We start from the raw sequence: 8,459 nt of genomic DNA on the forward strand, positions 1-8,459 counted from the left end.
CGTATACGAGAAAACGATGGGCAGAACTAAACAAACTGGAATCTGGAGATGGGATCTTAGGTTATGGAGCCTGCTTATCACAGAGACTGCCAAATGACAAAATTATAAAGCAGGCAGCATATTCAAGAGGCGATTAAACAATACCCAAAGCATTTGAAGCGGGAGAATTGGAACTACCCAAGTCTAAATGTAAAAATGTGAAGAAAAACCTCCGACAGAATTGATGTCGTTTGAAATGTTGCCTATCTTAGAGTTGCGTGCGCCAAAATAAAGACGGTGGTGACCTTCAGCCAAAAAATATTAATTTAAATTACAGGACGACTCGAAATGATTTGTTTTTCGTGTAACTAATGGAAAATAATCGTTTTCGTTTCAGCGTAAGATCGAAATATCTTTAACCGAGTCAGATGCAATATTTTAACGAGAGGCGCAATCACGAGTGAAATTTAAGATCTTGTTTTCACGAGAGCAAAGACACAAACAAACGTTTTTTCCATCTTACATGTAACAAACGAATTTTCTTTTTATTTCACATCTTTCTTAATTTTTCAAAGTCCTAATTATTTCACTGAGTGTTTGCTTAAATCATTTATTTGATTTGTGGCGCATCATACTGTAAAAGGATAAAAGAAATAGTTTGATAAAAAAGGAAAATGTATGATAATCGAACGCGAGAAAATGGATTGTTTCCGCAGTATAAATCGACATTCATTCTGCCGACTACACTAATGACGGATTAGTATGACTCGCATAACGTTTAATATTAATAATATTATTGTGTTTTAGTATAATTATGTCAGTTAGATTTACTTATGATGAGGGCAACTTGTAAATGCTGCAGTAATTGAACGGGTAAATTTGTATGTACTTTCTATCCTAATATGAAATATGTTAGTATTAAAAAGGCCCGTTCTGTGGTACTGTTCTCAAGGGAAGCGACTAGAAGAAGACTGATTGGAAAAATATCTTTCTCAGTTGTCGTACTTCGTATACACAGAATTTTTCCTACTGTTTTTTTTTTTTTGTGTGGTTGTTTGCTTTGTTGTTGTTGCTATTGTTGTTGATGTTGTAAGTGGTGTTGTTTTTTTTTATATTTCTTTCGTTTTGTTTTGTTGTAGCAGCTGTTGTTTTGGTTTTTGTATTTTTAAATCCCAGTGAAAGCAAATATTTGATATGTAAATAAAGATGGGATGCTACTATGAAAATACTAAACATTCCTAATATGCCATTGATATAGAAGTGGAACTTTTACTATAATTTTCTGTGGTGCAAACCCAATGTAAGCAAGTAGGAAAATGGTTTAATCATGGCTACATTCTGTGAAAGAATGCATTTAGCGCACTATTACAATATGTACACGTGTACATAACGATTTAATTGCTGTACAAGCCATGTAAAATGAGTGTTCGACCATGTAAAGTATTCGCGAAGGAATTTGTCAATAACATAACCTTGATACCGAATAAGATAGCATGCATTTACTGGTGAAATTTTATGTGTCGTTCTGTTGAAACGTTACATGTTCTTAATTTTTGAAACACAGAATTATATATGTTACGTTTATCGTAAGTTTGTCTTTATAAATTCACCTAATTCAAGGATGCAGGGTGAATTTTTAGTATAGCTGAGTAGCTGAGCGTTATTCATCAACAACTTGAACTTGTTGTGACCAAACCGATTCTTGCCGTGCAATTCAATCTTTCTTTATATATTTTATATATACAACTAAAAGTAAAACTATAAATTAAACCATATTTGTTCAACTGGTTCTGCTGATCGCTCTTAGGGGCAGAAAGAACGATTTTTTCTCATACGTTTGATTGACATCCATTAGACTTGATATGAAGCATGTAAGGACGTTTCTCTAATGGTCCCTGGTGACTACACATTTGGGTCGCTAGAACTAATAATCAATAAAACCTTTAAACATTTCTTTTTTTAAGAACAACTTACAGGAAGCTAAACGAGCGTGTTCAACAGTGTGGTAGTACGCGAAGATACCTCTCATCAGTGCTAGAACTGGCAATCATTCGCCCAGACCAGAATAACGAATGTACGACGAAATCCCACAATACTGAACAGCCTTCTATTGCTTGTGTCTTCGAAAGTTGTCTATTGTCATCCAATGAAACCGATTTCAGAAATACTCGGCACTGGAACCCATAACAACGGGGAATTGCAAGTACAGGTTGATTTTAGTATCACTATCTGAAGGCAGAGATCAGATTAGCAACTACGAACTTAATTGCCTTCCTGTCTTACATATTTGACACAGAGCACTTTTTTATCAGAATATCACGAAACGCATTGCAATTGACCACAAATCAATAACGTATATCTTGTTTTGCTTTGATCATGTGTTATTACTAATATCAGTAGAATCGTCAGTTTGTATGATATATAAAATCCTCAGAATATTTAACCTTAACGCACACCTGATAAAAGAATTATTATTATCCATGTATATGTTAGTGTTCTTGAATCCATAACAATGTCAACAACTTCATCTGTTTTGTTGTCTGTCAAACCTTCACGCAGAATATATTCCTCATCTGAGAACGAACTTGCGACCTCTCGATTAGTCGTTTATGATGTACATACCAGATGCATTGTGCCTTGATGATTGGGGAATTTCAAATATCCACCCGTTCATTTTTACCAAATATACCAAAACGGAAACTGATACAGAAGAGGCGGGAGAGTTTTTATGATATAACCCAACTTGGATGGTGAATTGACGGACCGCATGTCAGTTCAGTTTGTAAACTTTGCTTCAGGACATTAAATTGCGTGTTTTAATTGTTTAAATCTAATACTGTCGATAATTTTAAAAAATGATAGGGCATAGTTTCAGCGTAGGTTTTGTACTTACATCCTTATGCTGTTGTCTGTAACGCAACATCCAAGGTCCGCTAATTTCTTGATGCATAAATTTTGTTCTTTTTGTGAAATACCTTCAAAAGATTCCTCGAGAGAAACCTGCTAAATTTACGCATCTGTTGTGACTACAAAAAAATCGATACATATCTAGTCGTCTGCTGCTACCACTGTGTCTGTTGACTAACAGCCTCGACCGGCTCCAAAGCGAAAGTACATGACAAAGGCATATTAGCAAACGACATCTTACTTGGAACATGCGACATTTTGAGCGCACGATATCTTACCTAGAGGGTGACGACATCTTATTTCAAGCGTACATCATCTCATCTCGTGGACACGGCATATTATTTCGAGCGCACGACATCTTATCCCGAACGTGCGACATATTATTTTAAGTGCATGACATTTTGTCTCGAGCGCAGGACGTTTATTCTAGTAGGAATGACACCTTATCTCGAGCGCACTACATCTATTTCGAACACACCACATTTTATCTTGATTGTATGACATACTATGTCAAACGCTCGAGAAAATTTAATCTAAAAACGTAAGTCCGTGACCTAAACATTACATCCTAGAAATTCTTTATAGTTTTATAATTTTTTATATTAGCTATTTAAACCTTAAGTAGAGTAGTCAATCTGAACAAGCTGTATGATGTATTTCATCAATTAGAACAGAGCAAAAGATGATTCGTAATTCATCTTTAAAATGTACATAATTAAATTAATGGCATGCATTGTTCCTAGACACTACATGTTTTCTTAGACATATAAAATATAATACAAGGAACTTTATACTGAACCCGTAATAGGGAATCGATCCTACCGATTTTCGTCGCGAAGAGACGAAAGTCGGGATCGATCCCTCTACGGTAACATGCGATAAATGCAGAACTAAACAAACTGGAATCTGGAGATGGGATCTTAGGTTATGGAGACTGCTTATCACAGAGACTGCCAAATGACAAAATCATAAAGCAGGCAGCATATTCAAGAGGCGATTAAACAATACCCAAAGCATTTGAAGCGGGAGAATTGGAACTACCCAAGTCTAAATGTAAAAATGTGAAGAAAAACCTCCGACAGAATTGATGTCGTTTGAATTGTTGCCTATCTTAGAGTTGCGTGCGCCAAAATAAAGACGGTGGTGACCTTCAGCCAAAAATTATTAATTTAAATTACAGGAAGACTCGAAATGATTTGTTTTTCGTGTAACTAATGGAAAATAATCGTTTTCGTTTCAGCGTAAGATCGAAATATCTTTAACCGAGTCAGATGCAATATTTTAACGAGAGGCGCAATCACGAGTGAAATTTAAGATCTTGTTTTCACGAGAGCAAAGACACAAACAAACGTTTTTTCCATCTTACATGTAACAAACGAATTTTCTTTTTATTTCACATCTTTCTTAATTTTTCAAAGTCCTAATTATTTCACTGAGTGTTTGCTTAAATCATTTATTTGATTTGTGGCGCATCATACTGTAAAAGGATAAAAGAAATAGTTTGATAAAAAAGGAAAATGTATGATAATCGAACGCGAGAAAATGGATTGTTTCCGCAGTATAAATCGACATTCATTCTGCCGACTACACTAATGACGGATTAGTATGACTCGCATAACGTTTAAGATTAATAATATTATTGTGTTTTAGTATAATTATGTCAGTTAGATTTACTTATGATGAGGGCAATTTGTAAATGCTGCAGTAATTGAACGGGTAAATTTGTATGTACTTTCTATCCTAATATGAAATATGTTAGTATTAAAAAGGCCCGTTCTGTGGTACTGTTCTCAAGGGAAACGACTAGAAGAAGACTGATTGGGAAAATATCTGTCTCAGTTGTCGTACTTCGTATACACAGACTTTTTCCTACTGTTTTTTTTTGTGTGGTTGTTTGCTTTGTTGTTGTTGCTATTGTTGTTGATGTTGTAAGTGGTGTTGTCTTTTTTTTATATTTCTTTCGTTTTGTTTTGTTGTAGCAGCTGTTGTTTTGGTTTTTGTATTTTTAAATCCCAGTGAAAGCAAATATTTGATATGTAAATAAAGATGGGATGCTACTATGAAAATACTAAACATTCCTAATATGCCATTGATATAGAAGTGGAACTTTTACTATAATTTTCTGTGGTGCAAACCCAATGTAAGCAAGTAGGAAAATGGTTTAATCATGGCTACATTCTGTGAAAGAATGCATTTAGCGCACTATTACAATATGTACACGTGTACATAACGATTTAATTGCTGTACAAGCCATGTAAAATGAGTGTTCGACCATGTAAAGTATTCGCGAAGGAATTTGTCAATAACATAACCTTGATACCGAATAAGATAGCATGCATTTACTGGTGAAATTTTATGTGTCGTTCTGTTGAAACGTTACATGTTCTTAATTTTTGAAACACAGAATTATATATGTTACGTTTATCGTACGTTTGTCTTTTATAAATTCACCTAATTCAAGGATGCAGGGTGAATTTTTAGTATAGCTGAGTAGCTGAGCGTTATTCATCAACAACTTGACTTGTTGTGACCAAACCGATTCTTGCCGTGCAATTCAATTTTTCTTTATATATTTTATATACACAACTAAAAGTAAAACTATAAATTAAACCATATTTGTTCAACTGGTTCTGCTGATCGCTCTTAGGGGCAGTAAGAAGGATTTTTTCTCAAAAGTTTGGTTGACTTTCATCAGACTTGATATGAAGCATTCATGTAAGGACGTTTCTCTAATGCTCCCTGGTGACTACACATTTGGGTCGCTAGAACTAATAATCAATAAAACCTTTAAACATTTCTTTTTTTAAGAACAACTTACAGGAAGCTCAACGAGCGTGTTCAACAGTGTGGTAGTACGCGAAGATACCTCTCATCAGTGCTAGAACTGGCAATCATTCGCCCAGACCAGAATAACAAATGTACGACGAAATCCCACAATACTGAACAGCCTTCTACTGCTTGTGTCTTCGAAAGTTGTCTATTGTCATCCAATGAAACCGATTTCAGAAATACTCGGCACTGGAACCCATAACAACGGGGAATTGCAAGTACAGGTTGATTTTAGTATCACTATCTGAAGGCAGAGATCAGATTAGCAACTACGAATTTAATTGCCTTCCTGTCTTACATATTTGACATAGGGCACTTTTTTATCAGAATATCACGAAACGCATTGCAATTGACCACAAATCAATAACGTATATCTTGTTTTGCTTTGATCATGTGTTATTACTAATATCAGTAGAATCGTCAGTTTGTATGATATATAAAATCCTCAGAATATTTAACCTTAACGCACACCTGATAAAAGAATTATTATTATCCATGTATATGTTAGTGTTCTTGAATCCATAAGCAATGTCAACACACTTCATCTGTTTTGTTGTCTGTCAAACCTTCACGCAGAATATATTCCTCATCTGAGAACCGAACTTGCGACCTCTCGATTAGTCGTTTATGATGTACATACCAGATGCATTGTGCCTTGATGATTGGGGAATTTCAAATATCCACCCGTTCATTTTTACCAAATATACCAAAACGGAAACTGATACAGAAGAGGCGGGAGAGTTTTTATGATATAACCCAACTTGGATGGTGAATTGACGGACCGCATGTCAGTTCAATTTGTTAACTTTGCTTCAGGACATTAAATTGCGTGTTTTAATTGTTTAAATCTAATACTGTCGATAATTTTAAAAAATGATAGGGCATAGTTTCAGCGTAGGTTTTGTACTTACATCCTTATGCTGTTGTCTGTAACGCAACATCCAAGGTCCGCTAATTTCTTGATGCATAAATTTAGTTCTTTTTGTGAAATACCTTCAAAAGATTCCTCGAGAGAAACCTGCTAAATTTATGCATCTGTTGTGACTACAAAAAATCGATACATATCTAGTCGTCTGCTGCAACCACTGTGTCTGTTGACTAACAGCCTCGACCGGCTCCAAAGCGAAAGTACATGACAAAGGCATATTAGCAAACGACATCTTACTTGGAACATGCGACATTTTGAGCGCACGATATCTTACCTTGAGGGTGACGACATCTTATTTCAAGCGTACATCATCTCATCTCGTGGACACGGCATATTATTTCGAGCGCACGACATCTTATCCCGAACGTGCGACATATTATTTTAAGTGCATGACATTTTGTCTCGAGCGCAGGACGTTTATTCTAGTAGGAATGACACCTTATCTCGAGCGCACTACATCTATTTCGAACACACCACATTTTATCTTGATTGTATGACATACTATGTCAAACGCTCGAGAAAATTTAATCTAAAAACTTAAGTCCGTGACCTAAACATTACATCCTAGAAATTCTTTATAGTTTTATAATTTTTTATATTAGCTATTTAAACCTTAAGTAGAGTAGTCAATCTGAACAAGCTGTATGTTGTATTTCATCAATTAGAACAGAGCAAAAGATGATTCGTAATTCATCTTTAAAATGTACATAATTAAATTAATGGCATGCATTGTTCCTAGACACTACATGTTTTCTTAGACATATAAAATAAAATACAAGGAACTTTATACTGAACCCGTAATAGGGAATCGATCCTACCGATTTTCGTCGCGAAGAGAGGAAAGTCGGGATCGATCCCTCTACGGTAACATGCGATATATACCGAATGAGATATACTATCGAATTAAAAAATGTGGTCTTCCGGCACGTGCACAGAGCGTCTGACTTCGTACTTTTTGGAAGAATACGCGTTTTCCTTGTGCGTAATAAGCGTCCACATAACTTGTCCGAACCGCAACGTCTTGCATATCAGTAAAAATATGTGCAGTATTGTTTTTTATTCCAAAATCTACCTTTAAATTGATACAAACGCATATTTCTGGGCAAGCTGATGGATTGTAACGATTCCCGATTGAGGCATTGCCTTATTTCATATTAAAACTCGGAACTTTCTATTTAGTTAGATATTCTCCGAATGGTATCTCTGCATCTTCCGAAGCTCGTATATCAGCTACGTTTACGCCCGTTCCGATGCCCGTATATCAGCTACGTTTACGCCCGTTCCGAAGCCCGTATATCAGCTACGTTTACGCCCGTTCCGAAGCTCGTATATCAGCTACGTTTACGTCCGTTCCGAAGCTCGTATATCAGCTACGTTTACGCCCGTTCCGAAGCCCGTATATCAGCTACGTTTACGTCCGTTCCGAAGCCCGTATATCAGCTACGTTTACGTCCGTTCCGAAGCTCGTATATCAGCTACGTTTACGTCCGTTCCGAAGCCCTTATATCAGCTACGTTTACGCCCGTTGCGAAGCTCGTATATCAGCTACGTTTACACCCGAAGAATGCCAAAACGGCAGCTACAAGGAAAATACCTGTTGCTGTTACGTGTCCATACATAGATAGTATTTGTTTGTTTCAGTGTTAGATTGAAATATCGTTCACAAGTGACAAAGCCACGAGTGAAAATTAAGATATGGTGTACATAAGTGAAAGATATTTTGATCTTACATGTACAACAAACAAATTTTCTTTTTTATTTCACGTTCTGATTAAATTTACCCATTTTACAGTTTCTTACCAGTGAAAAATTTATT

The sequence above is a fragment of the Mercenaria mercenaria genome, chromosome 2, assembly GCF_021730395.1.
Source record: "Mercenaria mercenaria strain notata chromosome 2, MADL_Memer_1, whole genome shotgun sequence".
NCBI lineage: Eukaryota > Metazoa > Mollusca > Bivalvia > Venerida > Veneridae > Mercenaria > Mercenaria mercenaria.